Source organism: Protopterus annectens, chromosome 2.part1 (assembly GCF_019279795.1).
Source record: "Protopterus annectens isolate FY-2018-M chromosome 2.part1, PAN1.0, whole genome shotgun sequence".
NCBI lineage: Eukaryota > Metazoa > Chordata > Ceratodontiformes > Protopteridae > Protopterus > Protopterus annectens.
The window spans coordinates 1,297,682,146-1,297,702,115 of record NC_056729.1 but is presented as its reverse complement, the minus strand read 5'-3'; positions in this window follow the sequence as shown (position 1 = coordinate 1,297,702,115).

Sequence of the window (19,970 nt, the reverse complement as noted above, 5' to 3'; positions counted from 1 at the left end):
GAAGTTGCCCAATATAATGTTGTTTGGAGACACCTTTATATATTCATGTGTTCTTAAGTAGGCCAAGTGTGTTTCCTGGGTTTAGGAGGGTGGTCTGTAGCAGGCTATGAACTGAAAGGCAGTTTTACCCACTGTTAGTTGCACGTGGATAGTCTGTGATGAGTCATGGTGTGGCACCAACCTGGGTGTGTGGGTATCCTTGACATTTATTGATACTCACCCTCCTTTCATAGTTAGTTCCATGTTTTAGGGCTGTAAAGCATGGTATGAGGTGTAACCTGGTAGTGCTAGGGTGTTCTTGGGAGCCTTGAACCAGGTTTCTGTCACTGCACAGATATCAATATTCTCCATGCTGAGTAGAGTTTGGACTGCATGCATCTTGCGGTTTACATGTCCATCATTGAGTATCATTACTTCCATTTTCTTATCCCCTGTGCTACCTATGTAGGTGGGTTTGTGTTTTCAGCCTTACCACCAGAATGCCAAGATGTGCAGACATTACACTGTTGGAATTAATACTGGTGTATAAAAATCTACAATGACAATCATACTGTTAATGCATCAGGCATGCTGGGATATACCCACAATGATATCATTACACTGTACTGTTAACAACATGATAATATTACTACAGTTCTATGTAGTCACCCTGTGCATCAGCACCATGTTATCCTGTTCCTGCATCAATGTTACAGATTGCAGGAGGTGGCACAGTTTCATCATATGCACAGGGTGTGTACTTGGTATGCCAGAGTCTGCCATTGACACATCCAATCGACATGTATGTGTGTGTGTGTTAGTGAGGGACAACAGTACAACATGGGGCAATGTTGATGCAGCGTGTGTGTGTATTTGTTAGCCCTAGGTGTTAGCATTATGCATGTGTGTATGCATGTACACTGTTCCACCTCATGGCTGCCATATATGGGTGTTTGTGGACAGCTACAGACTGTACCTGCCAGGTCATAGATATCACTGTCTCTGGCCACGGACATGGTACCTGTGCCTGGCAGGGGTGCTACGGACAGTATCAGGTACTAAGCCAGACTGGGTACTGTCATCAGAAGCAGTTGGTTGATGACTGGACACATGTCCCTGCTGGGACTGTCCAGAGCCATGTGCACGTGGTCTTCTAGGGCGGTCTGATGACAGCACAGACCCAGCATTTCTGGGGCTGGTACTGGCACTATGGGAGCGGCTGCGGGTTTGTTGTCGTCCGTGATGACTGCCAGCTGCTGATGTTGCTGGCATACGTCCATGTTGACACCTCAACCATCCTGCATTGCCCTGGCTCATGGACATGTAGTTGTGGAACAAATCTAATGTGTCCCCCCAACGTCTGTCAATGACCTCGCTGACAGTATGGATGGCAGCCACTATGTCACGCATAGTGTCATTCATAGCAGTACGATGTGCTCTAAGCTCCCTCAGACTCTGTCTGGTGTACCGTTCCATACATGCCTGTGCCTGCATTACAGCCCGGGACATAGCTGAGGTTGAAAGACCTCTCTGGGCACGTCTGACAGGGGCAGTATGACCACAGATGCTCCCAAGAGAACCCCTGGACATCTGCCTGTGTGTTCCCATGTCAGGACTCTGGCCATGGCTGCTGTGAGGGGGTGCATGTGCCACTGATACCACATTACCCTGGTCAATGCCCACTGCATGCTGTCCCTCAGCTAAGGACATTGGTGACAATGGATGTATCGGCAGGATGACTGTGCGCATTGATGGGGTTGACTGCTGTGTACTGTCGATTGGCTGAGCAACAACAGACCCTGTCACACCTCCCTGTGCCATTGCACATGTATCATCATTATCACTATCCCCAGCAGTGGCTTCAGGTTCCCTGCTGCACGCCAACAGAGCAACATCAGAACCTGTGAAAGGAAGACTGGAAACACATTTTACAATGTGTACACAATGTTACCACCGATGCACATGGGCACATGCACACATGCACACATGCACATGGGCACATGCCTACAGGCACATGCACACATGCACACATGCACATGGATACATGCACACATGCACACATGCACACATGCACACATGCACATGGGCGCATGCACACATGCACACGGGCACATGCACACATGCACACATGCACATGGGCATGTGCACATGGGCACATGGGCACATGCACATAGGCACATGCACACATGCACACATGCACACATGCATATGGGCACATGCACACATGCACACATGCACATGGGCACATGCACACATGCACACGGGCACATGCACACATGCACACATGCACATGGGCACATGCACACATGCACATGGGCACATGCACACATGCACACATGCACACTACTCAGTACATGAGATACAAACACACACACACCTGCAATCCAACAAGTACACAATACTGTTTGAGGGTATTATTACTATTATTATCATTAGTATTAATAGTATTGTTATTACACACTCACCAGCATGGATTGGCTGCCTTGCTGTTACTCCAGAGGGACCTGCACAAATAAGACAGTTATTGTCAGTGGGCACAACTGTGCCATTGATACTGTGAGTATGATACAGTACAGTAGTACAACAGTTGGCTTTCACAGGTGTACTGATGATATTCAGAATATCAATCTTGCACAAGAATTTCCAGGATAACAGCTACTCTCACAGTACACATCTCGCACATGCATAAACTACCAGTGCAGACAACACTCAGCTACAGATATGGCATGCTACGAGCACACTCCATGTCCACATGCTGGATGGCTCCAGCCTCCATCATGACACATGTCTGTGGATGTTGTTGGTGTTGGGTTGGAGCCACAACACTTAGGAGGAGCTCCTCCAGTCTGGTGAGGGGGGATGGATAGGTACCCCACCACCTGTGGCAAGCTGTTGTCTGTGGATATCAGACGCACGCTGACGGACATTTCTAATTAAATCACTGCAGTAATGGCGTACCTGCTCATATGTCCAGTTATTCATGCCTATGTCATTTACCCGACGGACAAGGTCTTGCCACAGTGCAGCCCTCTCCTGCTGGTTCTGGCTGGTGCAGGAAAAAAGTGTGGAAAAATGCCGCACCAGGCTCTAGTGTATCTCCTCATCCTCTGCAGCTGAATAACAGGGGTTGCGCTGATGCACCATCGCCCTGGAAGGAAAAGAAAAATATGTGAGCAAGTAATATGGCACACATAATACTCTACTGTACTGATATCACTGAACTGCCATATATAGCATCTGTCTGTCTATCAGGGGATACACATGTAAATTAACACATATCAGTGCTCAGCTAACAACTGTGTGACAGTGCCTGCCACACTCCATACAACAAATTAGTATACACCAGCACTTGGCACACTGTTTGAGGTCCAATGCGCAACCTCACACTAGGGGTATGTATCAAGCTAATGGATGGGAAATATTGTCATCCCATGCAATGCATGCAATGCACAGTTACAATTTCAATGGTAATCCTCCCTAGTCTTTGCTGTCATACCCCTACCTACACCGCAGTCATATACAGCGAACCACAGCACAACATATGGCAATGTAGTATGTTTGTATCCCAATAACTGACACATCTTTCTCTGGCCTCACACCAAGGACACACACTACCATGACAGACACAATGTCATGCTGAGCAATCACACCATTACAGACCTTGCACACAGTCAGTGGCACACTCATTCCACCTCACATAGTTGGTATTGCAATGACTACATGTGTGTGCATTGTGTCATAGGTAGGTACTATGCTATTGGCCCTGGGCCTACGGCAGCATAGTGTTATGCTACCCTGCCCCTTGGGACACATATAATGTGATTGTACTTGCTCCTGTCACACAGTTACACATAGGTGACTCATACAGCATATTACCTATCTGCATAACATTCATCACAGGTATGTCTGACATCTACTAATAAGGAGCCTTGCTTGTTAATGCTGGGTGGTTTAGTCCAGGGTATGGCTTATTTGTGGATAGCAACCTGTACCTCCAACATGTGCTCTTTACTGCAGTGACAAGAATGAGGGCCATAGGTCATTTAGGCTGGACAGATTGTGAGGTGTTACCATGGCGGCTGGACAACTGGTATGTGTGTAACATAACTCTGTATATCCAGCAGTGGTAACGTCTGTGTAGGTAGTATGAAAGGCACTCTGTGGTTTTGTCAGTCACTCTGCATAGGGAATGTGTTTGAGGGCATTATCACTCTTTGTTAGGTATGTCTGTGTCATTTTCCCTTGCTGTAGTTGTCATGGGAGGTACACACCATGTAGGACATTGTGAGGTTTAGAGGGGTACAGTGACCTAAATTTCCATAGCTGACACACCATTTGTGATGACACGTACCATGTACAGGGATTACAAGACTATTGTGCCACTGTGGATATCAAAGGGGAGGCTATTGTACACTTGTTCCCCATGTTCCCTTCTGACAACTCCAGTAGTAGGCAGGCAACCACCTATGTGGTAGTTAGTGGTTAAAGTGTTTTGGAATGGGGTATGGTATTCCAGTATCCACACTGGTGTTCAGTCCATGCCTTTGTCACCAGGCACCTGTTGCAATACATCTGCCCACATGTGCCTCTCTCAGTCTATATATATATATATATATATATATATATATATATATATAGAGAGAGAGAGAGAGAGATATTCATATACACACATATCTATAGACATTCATATCTGTCTGTATATGTGTATGTCTCTATAGATATCTATATGTGTATGTGTCTATTACATATATATGTATATAAATATTCTATCTATCTATATATGTCTATCTATTTCTACATACCTCTCTATCTATGTGTGTATATATATATATATATATATATATATACACACATATACATATATATATATATTTATATATACACAGACACATACACACACTAACATACTTCTAAACATCCATTGCTGTACAACCTACATTGTACATTGTACTACAACCTACATTGATATGTGCACATAGCAACCTTCAACTACATATGTATGTCCAGCCTTTACTAACAGTTGCAGTATGTCCCTTGCCCTATGCACATCTTCATATACATATAGATACAGACTGCTAACACATATGGAGGGTTCACAGTATGTAGATTATTAGATTATGTAGTTTACATTACCTTTGTTTCTGACAGATTTTTTTGGATGGCTTGCTGCTGGATGGCTTGCTGCTGGCTGGCTGGCCTGCTGCTGGATGGCTTGCTGCTGGATGGCTTGCTGGCTGGCTTGCTCCTGGCTGGATGGCTTGCTGCTGGGTGGCTTGCTGCTGGCTGGCTTGCTGCTGGCTGGCTTGCTGCTGGCTGGCTGGCTTGCTGTTGGCTGGCTTGCTGCTGGCTGGCTGCCTTGCTGCTGGATGGCTTGCTGGCTGGCTTGCTGCTGACTGGCTGCTGGCTGGCTGGCTTGCTGCTGGCTGGCTTGCTGCTGGCTGGCTGCCTTGCTGCTGGATGGCTTGCTGGCTGGCTTGCTGCTGGCTGGCTGGCTTGCTGCTGGCTGGCTTGCTGCTGGATGGCTTGCTGCTGTCTTGATGGCTTTTTTTTATTTTGGTGTCTCTCTCTCTCTCTCTCTCTCTGTCTGTCTCACTCTCTCCCTCCAGTTACTGCAATGATATTATTGCATGTGTGGACTGCAAGTACAGGCTGCTTTTATAGGTATCTGCACATGTGCATGTGATGGCCTCTGCACCAATTGTTGGCCAGCATTTACTAATTGCATGCAGCCTGCTGTGTGGTAATTGCAGTTCTCACTGAGATTTCAGGACAGTGCTATAAAATGTTAGGTTAAGTAGGCGTAGGCCTTTCATTTTTTCAAGGTGGGGACCATGCTGGCTTGCTGTGGACACTGTTGTGTGAGTCAAAAGGTTGGTATGTCTCTCATATCTAAGGCTGTGTTGTAGACACTGAAATGCATGTTGTACTGAAACCTGACTGTTGCTTCTTCCAGTTCATTCTTCTCAGTGTGTATGTTAACTCACACCTAATAATGCTAATACTGTTTACATGGGAGTATGTACTTTGCTGTGGGACTTGTGGATTAACTGGTATACAATAGTAGCTCTTGTAATTTCTTGCTATGGCTTCACTATTTAGCCTTTACATTCACTCCTTGAAGGCCTGCTATTTGTCTTTACTGGAATGTGTTGCTATGGTTTTCCTATTTTCCATTTACATTCACTCCTTCCAGCAGCAATTTCTTATATGTTTGGTGTGGTTTGGTGGCACTGCATGCAGTCTGGTGAGGCCAAGGTGTGGGGTTTGACACTTACAAGGGTATCTAATTTTGCTGCTGAGCAGTAGTGGGGCCTTGTACTTTGTACAACAGTTATGAATATCAGGCACATGCAGTGCTTGTAAACTGCTATACTGTCCTTAGTTTATTAGATGGCTATACCCTTTGATATTTCTGGGTTGTACTCCTACATGAGGGTGTGCTTGTGGAAGCAGTTCTACAGCTATTCGCAGAGTGTGTAACAGCAGACAGGCTGATATGCCTGTGTGTTTCTGACACTTGCAGGCCTCAGATACTCTCAGGTATATATTTGAGCAGTCTCAGGGAATGGTACATATCAGTGGGATACACCCGTGATATATTGCAGATATTCTGCAGTTGTTACTGTGGGGTATTTTGAACATATGTATTACTACACCATTTTTGACATGCAAGTAGTGTCTACTTTAACTTAATCACAGTTACCATTATGTGGGATTCCCCACCTTTCTGCCTACTGTTAGTACATTTTACAGGGAGTCAGTGGGGCACAGTTAACATTTGCTTGCAAATCAGGGACATCCCTGTAAATCAGTCACAGTTGGGAGGTCTGGCCTCTTACCTATTCAAATATGGCGGTGCTTATCCTGCTCTGATACTCTGTGGGGTTTGCAAGGTGCTACTGTAACATTAGTACCTACTAGCATGGCTGTTTCTCTTATCACACTAATGTAATGCAATTCCACAAGAATTGCCAGTAAAGATACAAGAAACAAGTTTTGTGTAATAGCCTTCCTATATTCCCTTTACATTCAGTCCTTCTATTTCATGATATATTGCTTTCAGCACAAAGTTCTAGTATATCAGTCATGGCTTACGGGTAAGTCATGCAGACTAGTGTTTCCAAGGTCCTGGGTTCGAGACTGACAGGGGAATTTTATTTTTCTGCTGAGCAGACTACAGGCCTTGTCATTCAGAGTGACTAAGGCACTTGTAAGCAGTTGTAAGTAGGTTTGCGCTGGTTTGCGTGGAGCTCACGCATGAGCAGTGCCGCTTAGCTTCACGCACACACGCTTAGCTAAGCGTGCACAAGCGCACACCCGCTGACTACTGCTTGAAAGTGCTTACTCTTGCTAACACCTGTGCTAATTTCTTTTAAAGAAAGGGGGCACAAAGAGACTAGGACAGTAGGAAAACAAGGTCGGGATTTGCAGGAAGGATGTAGGGAAGGCCCATAGCTGCCCATTTCTTTATCAGCAACAGCTGTGCATATGTGTGTAATTTGGTGTGAAATTTGAAACCTTCAACCCCTGAGAGAGGGGTGAGGACAACAAAATATGTTGTACAGACAATTTTAATTATCAGTTGACATGTCCAGCAGACATGTCTGCAAAATGGGCAGCTATGTATGGGCGTAATTTTTTTGTGGGAACAGAGTGCCCTTTTTTATTTTTTTTTTCAGGTGAGAGTGGAATGTGTGGTACAGGAAGTAGGTATATTTGGGGAGGTAGGTTGGGGAGGTTAACAGACAAGACAAACAAGACGCATACAGGGACGGAGTATGACACATGTGGGGGGGGGACACAATTGACGGGGATGGATGTTTGGACATCACGAGCCCATGAGCCCACAGATGGCAACAGTGGAACTGAGATCCCCACCCATGGGCAGTTACCACTGCGCCTTCACTGCCCAGGACAGGGCTGTGCTGGGGGCTGTATAGGATGGGCAGGCACACCCGTGAGTTGCACCACCCGTGCCTCAAGCTGACGTAGGGGTTCAAGCACAGAATGCCTGATCTCGCTACGCACCACAGACCAGACACTTTGGGGGGTGAGTGGACGTTCTCCTCCGGCCACGCTTGCAGAGGGGGGACGAGCCCCATCCCCTGCAGCGCTTCCACCCAAAGGTGGCACAGGGCCACCAGAGGAGGTTCCAGCATGGGCACTAGTGCCAGGTGCACTCGCCAGTTCAGGTGGGAGAGGTGGGTCCGCTGGAACCCGCCTTCCCTCTTGTCCTATGTTTAGCAGTAGTTTATGACATTTTGGGTTAGTAACAAACAACACCATTCAAAATTAGTTGTAACAGCATGCATCAGTATTCCCATTAACCAAACACCCATGAATTCCAAACATTGAACAGCAAGCATAACACATGCATATTTAGAACAACAGTACACAATCCAACAGCATGCAGGGTTGATTGATGGCAACAGGCCATCAGGTTTGGATATGTGAACAGGGCACATGCATCAATGTACATGCAGATATGTATGAACCAACAGAACAAATGTCCATGGGAATTAATTGTGAATACACATACCCAGTTTGGTCTGGAATGGCATTATTTGTGAAATAGGGTAGGGTGAAGAAATATTACATTAACAACTTAAACTACCTATACATATGCTGTACATTTCTAGTAGCTGCAGATATATATATACCCTACATGTCTTAGTACGGTTTCCTATATGTAACCTTGTGAATGTTGATGGTGGGAATGTTACTGCTACATTAATATACATTCCATTTTTATTCATACATGTTCATATCTGGCTGTGTTCAGGTACAGCATCCTGCTACATTTGATTTATATGGCTCTAGACAACTGTGGATATTCAGTATTTCATACAACCATGCTATCTCCATATTGCAAGGTACAGCAACATATCCAAATTGTGGGACAGACACATTCCAGGTTCAGTACTTTCTTAAACCCATTTCACTCTTTGGTTGTGGCTGTCTCATTCATTTCATAATGTACTGACTGCAGTATAACTTTATTCCAGACTTATTACAGCTTTCTTGGTTGATTCATACCTCTTTCTCACACTCTCACTTGTTTTATTTTTACAATTCATGATGGTACTGAATTCTAGACGTTATTAACATTTCTTACTTGTTACAATAATCCTTTCCAACAGACTCACTTATTTCATATGGCAGATTTTAAAAGGGGATGTATTTGACACATGTCGATCCTGTGTAGATTGTTCACCAGTCTTTTTAAGGCTGAAGCAGTTATCTGATATTACAATACAGGTGGAAAATCTCTATTTGACACTTATTTAATGTTTATTTCTGGATTACAGGCTGCATCACTTATCTAATCATACAGTACTAGTAGAATCTTTCTTCTAGGCTTATTTGAACTTTATTAATATGTGACTACACTGAACTCTTTTACAAGCTGTCTCACTTATATTCTATAACAATTCCATCAAAATAATTACTACCCTGCCTGGTGGCGCAACCGCACCAGCCTATCAGCATAGTCTCAACGATTCATAGAAAGGACACCTGCAGCTGTGATATAAATGAAGTAATATTGGAACATACATCTCCATAATATAGGCTAAGATAAATTTCTTACATACTTAATTACATGGATACTTACTCAGTAGTGGGGCGTTGGGCATCTGCCGGGCCTCCTGGATCCAACGGTTCAGTTGGTCCTGCTTACGTCTCTTGAGGTCCGCATGGTGGTGACGGACCTGTTCACCAGTCTTTGGTATGCCTGTGGCACTGGTGAGATCATGTGCCAACCGGTTCCACGCCTCTGCCTTGTATGCACCCCAGAAAACCTGGCCCTGCATGAGTTGAGCCTCATGATCATGGACTAGGAGCCAAACCATATATTTGGACTCCTCAACACCCCACCTCTGTGCTCGGAAGCAACTGCCCTCTCCTACACCTGCCATCCTGACTGCAAATGGGGTCCACAATCAGTTATGCTGTGTATTCCCACCTATGGGGCTTATATATGCCCATTTTCTCGCACTTATCTGTGACTGGCCATTTTGGACATATATCAGCTTATAAAAGCCTGCTTTGTCATGCTTCTATTTCCATTCATTCCTATATATATGCTAATACTGCATTTCTCAGTACAACTGTCATGGCTTAGTGGTTTAGTACTTTGACTATGGTGCACAGTATAGGTTCATAGGTTCATAGGTTCATACTAGGCTATCTGCCCGAGGGCATTTACAAGCCTAGCCCATAGTTTTGTGGCTTACGCCATCCCTTTAGTATGGGGAACTATACCCATTATTTTGCTGTGCCTCTGTTGAGCAGTGACACTGAGGTAATCCCTGGGGTATATCTGCGATCTCCCATCCATTGGTCAAGATTTCTCTTGAACAAGGCCAGCGAGGTGCTCTGCCTCACATATACCGGGATTTTATTCCACAGCATAGGGAGTCTTTGGGTGATGAATCTATCCCTCCAGCACGTCCTATTAATAGCTGTGTCGAGGTTTAAGTCTCCGCCTTGTGGCTCTGACGGATCTAGATTTTTGAGGTGAAGCATATTCATCAAATCTGGGTTTGACATGGCCTTGTATGTTAGGCAAAGGTCACCTCTGAGCAAGCGGTAAGTGACTGAATAGAGCTGGAGTTCTTTCAGTCGGGCAGCATAGGACAGATGTTTGAGACCCTTTATCCTTTTGGTGAGGAACTTTGTGGCCTCTCCAGCTGCTGCAAGTGTCGGGTCAGATACATTCCGAATGGGGCATTGTACTCAATCATTGGTCTGATGAGTGATGAGTATAGGGAGACTATGACCTCCTTGATCTAGATGAGAATCCCTTCATGATAAGGTGGGCAATGTAGAAGGTCTTCCTAACTACTTTAGCTACATGGGTGTCGAATGACAGACTACTATCAACCTGGGTCCCCAGGTCCCTGATAACTTCTTCTGTGCTCAGTGGATTGCCACCTATTTGGTAGCTAGGGTAACCCTGTTTTTCCTGAAGGGTATGACTATGCATTTTTGGCATTTAACTTTAGGCCATGGCTCTGGCACCAGTTATCCATTTCTGTGAGACCCTTCTGAAGGATATCTGTGTCAGATGTGTTTTCTACTATGGCCCAGTTTGCAGTCATCTGCAAACTTTGTCAGCCATAACCCTCCTGTGTTTGCTTGTACTCGAAAAGTAGATGCCAAACAAGAGTGGGCCCAGGACTGAGCCCTGTGGTACACCACTTGTGACAGGCTTTGAGTATGACATGGTGCCAGCAACTCTGACCCTGTGGGTTCTGTCACTCAGCCAGTTTGCAACCCATATTGTGATGTATGGGTTAACATTTAAGCTGATGAGTTTTCAATGATACCCGAGTGGGTATTGTATCAAGGCCTTCGCCAGATCGAGGTAGGCTGTATGGACTGCCTTTCCTCATCAATGGCTTTGGTGACTGTTTGAAAAAGTCAACCAAGTTTAGAAGGCATGATCTGCCTTTGACAAAGCCAAACTGGGATGGATCCAAAGTCTGCAAATTCCTATGTCTTTATTTATGAGGTCCATTATGATCCTCTCCATGGCTTTGCAGATAAGGCTTGTCAAGCTAATGGGCCGGTAATTTCCAGGGTCGGTGGAGGCACCGCCTTTGTGAAGTGGGACCACAGTTGCAGTGCGCCACTTCCTGGGTATGTATCCAGAGGTAAGACTATGATTAAACAGCTGTCCTAGCTGTGGGTTTAATTCCTCGTTGAGTTCATGGAGCACACAGCCGGGGACACCATCAGGTCCCATGGATGCTTTGTTTTTTGCTTTGGAGAGAGCAGTTCTCACTTGGGCGTTAGAGATGTTTGGGGGCTGCAATCGCTGGTATAGATATCTCTCCTTTGGGGGAGGGCAGAAGTTTGCACTGAACCTGTCAGCCAGTATGTTGGCAATGTCTGTAGGATCAGTAATCTTCACATCATTTTGAACTAGTTCTGAGCATATCTGGGAGTTTCCTCCCAGGTTTCTAACATAGCTAAAGAAGGCCTTATGATTGTCTTTTGAGTCTTTAGCTATTTTTCTCTCAAAATTTGCTTTGGATGATTTTATGAGAGCTCTTAGTTTTTTACTTATAGTGATCAAGGGTGTCTTACCTTTTAAGGATTTTGCTCTATCTTGTAGTAGCTTCCTCCTTTTGTTGTAGAGTTTGTTTATGGCTGGGGTCCACCAGACTGGACGCTTGCCTTTGGTACAAAGAGTCTTTGTTTTGCTTGGGATTGCCTTATCCATGCAGTCCTGCAGGTGCTGGTAGAAGGCATTTGTAAGTGATTCAGCGGCTTGAGTACTGTTTTCCGCCGGCCCGGGGGCCTTAAAGGAGACCACACTAGTCTTTAGAAGTGTGAAGTCGGCTTTCGAGAAGTTCTTTACTGTGGTCTTTTTTACTTCAGGTGGGGGTGGGATGAGGACCTCCAGCGAGATTAGTTTGTGATCTGATCTCACCAGTGAGGGGTATACTTCCGTGTTGAACATTGTGCTCCCATGTTCGTGATGATGAGATCAAGTATGTTTTCTCCTCTTGTGGGGATAGTGACTAGTTGTTCCATGGCATTTGAGTTTATGAATTCCAGGAACTTTTGGGCTACGGTGTTTGGGCTTGAGTAGTGTTCCCAGTCTATATTAGGGTAATTGAAGTCACCTAGTATGATGGTGTTTGGTGACACATTTATCCCCTCTAGTGTTTTCAGGAAGGCCATGTGAGGTTCCTGAGTTTGTGAGGGTGGCCTGTAACATGCTACAATTTGCAGAGCAGTCTTGCCTATGGTTAATTGCACCTGGATGGTCTCCGATGCATCGTGCGTTGCCACCAGTCTTGAGGTATGGGTGTCCTTGATGAATATGGATACACCCCCTCCTTTCTTGGTATTGTCCGGATTTTGGGGCCGGAACGCATAATAAGAGGTAAAACCTGATAGTGCTGGGGTGCTCTCAGGAGCCTTGAACCAGGTTTCTGTCACTGCACAGACATCGATGTTCTCCATACTGAGAAGGGCCTCGAGTGCGTGCATTTTGAGATTTAGACTTCTGGCATTGAGCAGCATTACCCTTAGTTTTTTCCTTTTTGTGTTCTAGGGTGGTAGGTTTAGAATTTGAGCCTTGCCTAAAAAGGCACTATGGGGTGGCAAGAGCCTTTGCCAATATCCGAATCCCAGGGTGACAGGTGCAAGCGTCCCTTGCGAAGCAGCGTGGTTTGTCCAGCATGTCATCCTAGGCAGACAGACATTGGATCCCCTTTGAATGACACCAGAGTTTAAGCCAATTGTTAAAGCTGATCATCTTATCTCTGTATTGTGGCATCATTCTTGGTGAAGGTAGGATACTGCTCAAGGTCAGGGTCATACCTGCCTGGGCTACATAATCAGAGAGCTCCTCAATGTCTCTTTTCATGTAGTCCAAGGAGGTATGTCTCAGGTCGTTTACACCAGCGTGGACAATGAATGAGTCGTATTTGTACCTGCTGTTGAGAGACCTGAGTGCTTGCGTTATGTGGCGGATTCTAGCGCCCGACAGGCAGCTTACTGTGACCTTCTCCTTACTCAGTCTGGTGAGCGGGATGTCAGTGTGTCTGACTATGGAGTCACCAATGACTAGTGTGTCTGGCATTGTGTTTGGCCTTAAGGGCTGTGACTGTTTGACACTCTGACTGTGAGGTCTATGTGTTGCAGGTGTTGTGTTCTGAGGTGGTGGTTGTTTGGGTGTCTGCTTTGGTGGCCTCTACTGTTTTGGTAGATTTTTGATCAGAGCCGAGTATGTCTTTGTGTGTTTATGTGTATGATTTGAGGTTGTGATGGTACTATGTGAGACTGGGTCTATAGTGTGTGTGGTAACCTTCTCCTCCTGACTGGTCTTGCCAGTCCTATGTTGAGAGAGCTCAGCCTCCAGTTTGGCCGTATAGTTGCATCTCTCGCATGTATTTGTGTTTTGTGGGAGGAGGAGAGGGTTGTCTGTGTACATGAGGCAATTGTAACATTGCCTCAATATTCCCAGGTTCACCAGCTGAGCAGGAGAGGACACTAGCAACTGATCCCTCGACATGCTAGAAGGACTAGACAAAAAACTTTAAAAGAGATTCCGGGGACGTGGGTGACCGAGAAATGGGGTTTGCCTTTTTGGGGTGCTATCTATAAGAGTGCCGTATCAAGGTAATAAGTACTGTAGGAGCAAGTGCTAGTTTAACAGATAGAGAAAAGTCTACTTGGAGTCAAGTAGAGATGATCTTTTTAGGTATTAGAGAAAGTGCTAGTAACAGGGATGCTTAAAGGTAAGATTGAAAAGAATGCACTCTGCAGTGTGCACTAGAGAAGTTAGATATGAAAGTAGGTAACTTGAGTTTTACCTGTTTAAAAATTTAAGGTTTAGTGGAGAGTTACTATTTTTAAAACAGCAAGATGGACTGAAAGGGGTGGTTACTTTTGTATTTTGGTACTATGAAATACTGTAGGATGGTCAATAAATTTAAATAACTGAAGGGGTGGGATTTCAAAAGTGATGGCTTTGTGATTACTCACATAAGCCAGTGAAAGTAGAGAGAAATGAGATATCTGGTCAGATTAACATAAGAGGCGGGCAACTAGAAAGACAGTGGTATTTAACAAGACAACTTAAATGGGTGGGAGGGAGGGAAAAAATTCTGCCTGACTCAGAACAGAGAGAGCTGTGGTCTCTTTTGAAGTTTTAATATGCTGTTAAAACAGAATGCAAGCAAAACACAAGGTAAAGAAAACAAACTACAGTATTCTAAATATAGAAAGGCAATACAGAAATACAAAAAATAACAGCATGAGCACGCAGTATCCTGGGTTCGAGCCTGGACGTTGCTTTTTTTTTATTTTACTACTGTCTAGACAGGCTAGGAGGTGTGTCTGTGTAAAGGCGGTTTTGATACAGCTTGCTCAACGTTGCCCACCAGTAAGCCGGTTAGCGTGCTGCGCAGCTCCGCGCAAACGGCTTACGCTGGGTAACTCGTTATTTGGCTATGAGCACGCATATTACGCTGTGTGAAGTGTTGGTCAGCTATGGGCACCCATTTTAAGCATGTTAATGCACTGCTCAATTCCCGGCACTCATATTACACCTGTTAAACCGCTGCTCACCTGCAAGCAGTCATATTCAGCTTGTTAGAGCGCAGCTCAGCTATGGGCACTTATAACATTTTTTTTTATTTTATTGTCTCAGATTTCTTCAAAAATACATGGCTCATTTCATTACATTTTACTTAAATTATAGTTATATATATATATATACATATATGTCAGGGGATTGTTTCATGCTTATTTAACTAAATATAGAAAATGATGTTGTGGAGGCTCGAACCGTGACTACCTCCTCTTTGGCCAATGTCTCTACCGCTACACTATTGCTACTTGGCTTAATTTGCATATTTAAATCTTATATGCTTTTCAATGACTGCTAACTGTGGCTGAGCGGAGGGCATACCCGCTCAACTGAGCGCAACTACGGGCAAACATTTTTGAAATTATAAAAAAAAAATTAAACTGTTATTTTTACGTTTTACATTACAGTTGTGTTTATAGTCTGTGGGGGCATGTGTGGTGTTGTGTTTCTTGACATTTCCGCGGACTCGCTCGTGGGAGGTTACTTTCAGGACTCTCTTCTGGGGGTATGTCCCTTTGCAGAACTTGTCATTCGGACACGCCCCCTACTTTCCTACACGGACCGTGTTAGCCTAGGGTGTGATTCAGCATGCCCTCATGCATATGCATGGCATGCTGACGTCATACCGTTTAACTGCAGCCTCCGTGTAAGACATGTTAACTCCTACACGGAGGCTTCGTGAATCCTGCCCAATGTGTGTGTCATGTTGTTATACTTCTTTAAGGGCAGTGGCCACTGGTACTGTTTTGTGAAGTTTTGCCTGGCTGTGTTTTTAGAACCTCACCAATGGTGTGAAAAATGAGATTTAAATTCTCCTTTGGATAGGGATTTAGTTTTTAGTTCCCCTGCTGCAGAGGTTATCAAAAAGTGTGATGAAAAGGGTAATGTGATAAGAGGAAATTTCTCAGCCCTCTATTTCAAATTATCTTAGGGGATTCTCTAATCCCTCATTCATTTTTGGCAAAAATAAATAAATAAATAAACAGTTGCAACATAATGCCGGTAAACAGATATTTAAAAAGAAATGGCAAGGGGATTAAAAAAAAATCAGGACCACCCCCAAAACCAAGGGCAGTCAAACAAGTCAGAATGACTATTTAATGATATTTAACCTCCCACCCCTACCCCGCAGTCCCTTTTTATTTCCAGAAAATCTGAATCTCCACTTTTACTTTTGGCAGCAGATAGTTTCAGACAAATCATCATCAGCCCCCTTTTTCCCATTTTTTCTACATGGAGTCAGGGTATTGTGTTAACTGTCACCAACTCTCTCAATAAATACCACACTCCTGCCTTCTTCAACACTCATGCCTGACTGTCGCAGATCTTCTTTCACACAATCCATCCACTTCTTTGCTGGATGTCCTTGCTTCCTCTTACCTTCTTCCTGTCTGTCCCAAATCTTCTTCAATAGATTGTCTTCTGCTTTTCTACACATGTGCCCAAACCACCGTATTCTGTTCTCTTTGATCTTTTATGCAAATGGAGCTACTTTGGCTTCTGCTCTTTTGTCCTCATTTCTTTGTCTGTTCCACAGTGTGCATCCTACCACTCTTCTCAGGCACTTCATTTCCATCACCTCTAGCTTCTTCATCTGTTCTGCCTTTACTGCCCAGGTTTCTGTACCATACGGTAATACTGGTCGCATCACTGTCTTGTACACCTTAATTTTCAGCTTCTTTGGTATTGTTCTGTCATAGACTACACCTGATACTCTATGCCAGTTGGCTGCAGCCCCTCTGATTCTAGCTTTGACCTCTTCATTCAAACTTCTCTTCTCCTCAACCACCTCCTCCCACATACTTGAAGCTGCTTACCTGTTCTACTATCTTTCCTTCTATCTCTATTCTCAGCTTCTTCTGATTTTCCCAATTTGCTGCAACTACCAACTTCTTATCTGTGCTTAGTTTCATCCCATGTGCCTTCAGTTTTGCATTCCATTCTCCTATTCTTTGCTGAAGTTTTAGCTCAGAGTCTGCCTGCACTGCCACATCGTCTGCATACAGAAACTTTGTTGATCAAAATGTTGACAAATGTGTTATGAAAATCATTAATCAAGGTTAGAGATTGCACTGGGAGAAAATCCCTCCTTTTCAGAGGGTAATTCCTCATCCACCAGACCAGACATTTTTATTTCCCCCTGTCCTTCATCACATGGTGTCCCAAGGAGTGATAGAACCAGTTCCTCCTTCCCGGGTTTGGAAGGGCTTTTATTTAAGGGTGTTTTAGTGCCAAAGATAGAAAATGCTTGGAGACCAGTTCTGGATCTTTATTTCCTAAACCTATTTGCAATAGTGCCCATATTCAAAATGCTGTCACTTTATAATATGTTGCCTCTTCTTACTCATTCAAGTTTCCTGGTAACACTATGTTTAAAAAAACTTCTCTATTCATGCAGACTTCAGGCATTTCTTAAGGATTTGTATGCCTGGATCACATTATCAGTTAGTTCTCTGCCTTACCCTTTGGACTGTCCTCTGTACCAAGAGTGTTTACAAAGTGCCGAGCTCAGGCTGCAGGGTATCCACATTTTTCCATATTTAGATGACTTGTTTATCTTTGCAGAGTCTTTTCAAAGTACTGGGGCTCTCTCACTTGGGTGAGAGCTCTCTTACATACGCTGTAATTCCAAGAAAACATTCAGAACTCTTGTTTTACTCCTTCATTCAGGATTGTATTCCTGAGGTGTCAGCTATACACCTCGTTTCAAAGAACATTTCTTCCACAGGAAAACATATATCTAGATATAGATCTATTCCTAAGGTTTTCCACTTAAACTCTAGTCACTGAGAGAGAATATCTCATAATTTGGAATATCATGGTATTAATGATTCTCATGATACCCCTAGTAAGACTCCACATGAAAAAGATACAATGGTATCTGAAGCCTCTTTGGTCCCAGCAGCAACAACATCCTTTGTATTTTCGAATCCCATTGCTGGGGTTTGTCCAAATATGAATCACTTGTCAGAAACAGAAAATATCCCTACATCTGTGTCTCACCTTCTGCCTTCCTTTTCTATAGCAGTCAGTCACCACAGATGCCTCAGATTTGGCTTGGAGAGCAGTTTCAGCAGTGTCGCTCATCCTTCTCTAACATAAAAGATGAACAGGTTGGGTAGTTCGTTTAGATGTTTATTACATAGAAACACATCAGGATTGATAGCAGCATCATAAAATATAAACTAAATGACTTACAATCAGACCCTATAGGCATACATGCTTACATCTCAATAGCTTAGTACACAATGACAGTCAATCTCGTACGTGCTCAGTATTTATACATTTTTGCAAGCACTTGGATAGCTTCTTAAAGGTACATACACACATACTGAGCTACATCCTCCCTATTAAAAAGATTGCCCTTAGTAGAAAATAACATTGGAGTTAGACATGCATTACTACAGATATTAGAAACAAACACAAATGTTTATGTCCAAGTTGCCATATATCTATAATATGGTCTGGAGATGCGACCGGATCTTGTAACATAACAATCTGAACTGGTTTTAGCAACAGGAACAGTGTTCAGTGAACAAATTGTATCAGAAACTTCTGGATTCATTACAGGAACAGGAATATTCTCTGGAACTTCCTCTGGACCTGGAACACTGGATATCTCACTCTGAGATAAAGAGTCTTTCTCACAGGCTATGTGCTGTGGTATAGGCTTGGACAACAGCATCAAATGTTTCCGATTCCACCTAAACTCTACTCCTTGTGATTCCACAATGTACAATCTTGGCTCTGAGCAAATATTCTTCACAACTCCAATCCAATCATAACCTTTAGACGTTTGCATCCTTACCACTTCTCCTTATCATAATGGATTGAGCAGTTTTCTGGACTTATTGTAGTAGAACTTCTGGGTTAAACACTTCTTCAACAGATTGGCTTTTGCTGACCTGTTGTTCTTGACACATGGAACCAACAGCTAACTACTGATTGGTAACGTGGTTCTGGTTTGTCTCAACAGAAGTCTCTGGGGAGTGGAACTAAGATGTTTATCTCGAGGAATATTTCCGAGATTCAAGAATACATCACTATTGTCTCGTTTCAACTTCTCTAGTAACTAAGCACTTTGAGCTGCATGTTCTGCCAAACCATTTGACTGCAGATACTCTGGGCTACTTATGACATGAGTAAAGTCCCACTGTTTGGGAAATCTTTTGAACTGTTGGCTTGTAAACTGCGTGCCATTGTCAGAAATAACTTTGTGCAGACTACAGTGGACTGCAAAATGACGCTTCATCTTAGCAATGACAGTACTGGATGCTAGATTAGGAAGTAGGTCAATCTCAAACCAATCTGAATAATATAAAATAAAACTCAGTAATAGAGACCAAACTTCACTTTTAATGCAACAAAATAATCAAGTAAGCGCTTTCGTCTCTTAACACTGAGACCTCATCAGACTGAATTAAATATGACAATCATATTTTTGTGGCATACCTGAGAAGGAATGGGTTAAGGCATTAAACCTGCAAAGTCATGTGATGCAATGTTAAAGTATTTAAATGAAATTATTGTCATATTTAATTTAGTCTGATGAAGTCTCAGTGTTAAGAGACGAAAGTGCTTACTGGATTATTTTGTTGCATTAAAATTGAAGTTTGGTCTATTACCGAGTTTTATTTTATATTTTTTTTGAGTTATTCGGTCAACATTATTGTTTTTTTTTTTTTGTTTGTTTTTTTTTTCAGTCTGAATAATAGTCTACTAACCCAAATAAGGTTGACCATTCCACTTGAAAATATCAGTGGCTAGTGCCGACCAAAGTAGTTCAGGAATCTGGTTTAGATAAAGTGGTTCCTTCTGTTGATGTGACTTAGTACTGTTACACACAGAACAAGATGATAGCACTCTCTTAATATCTTGT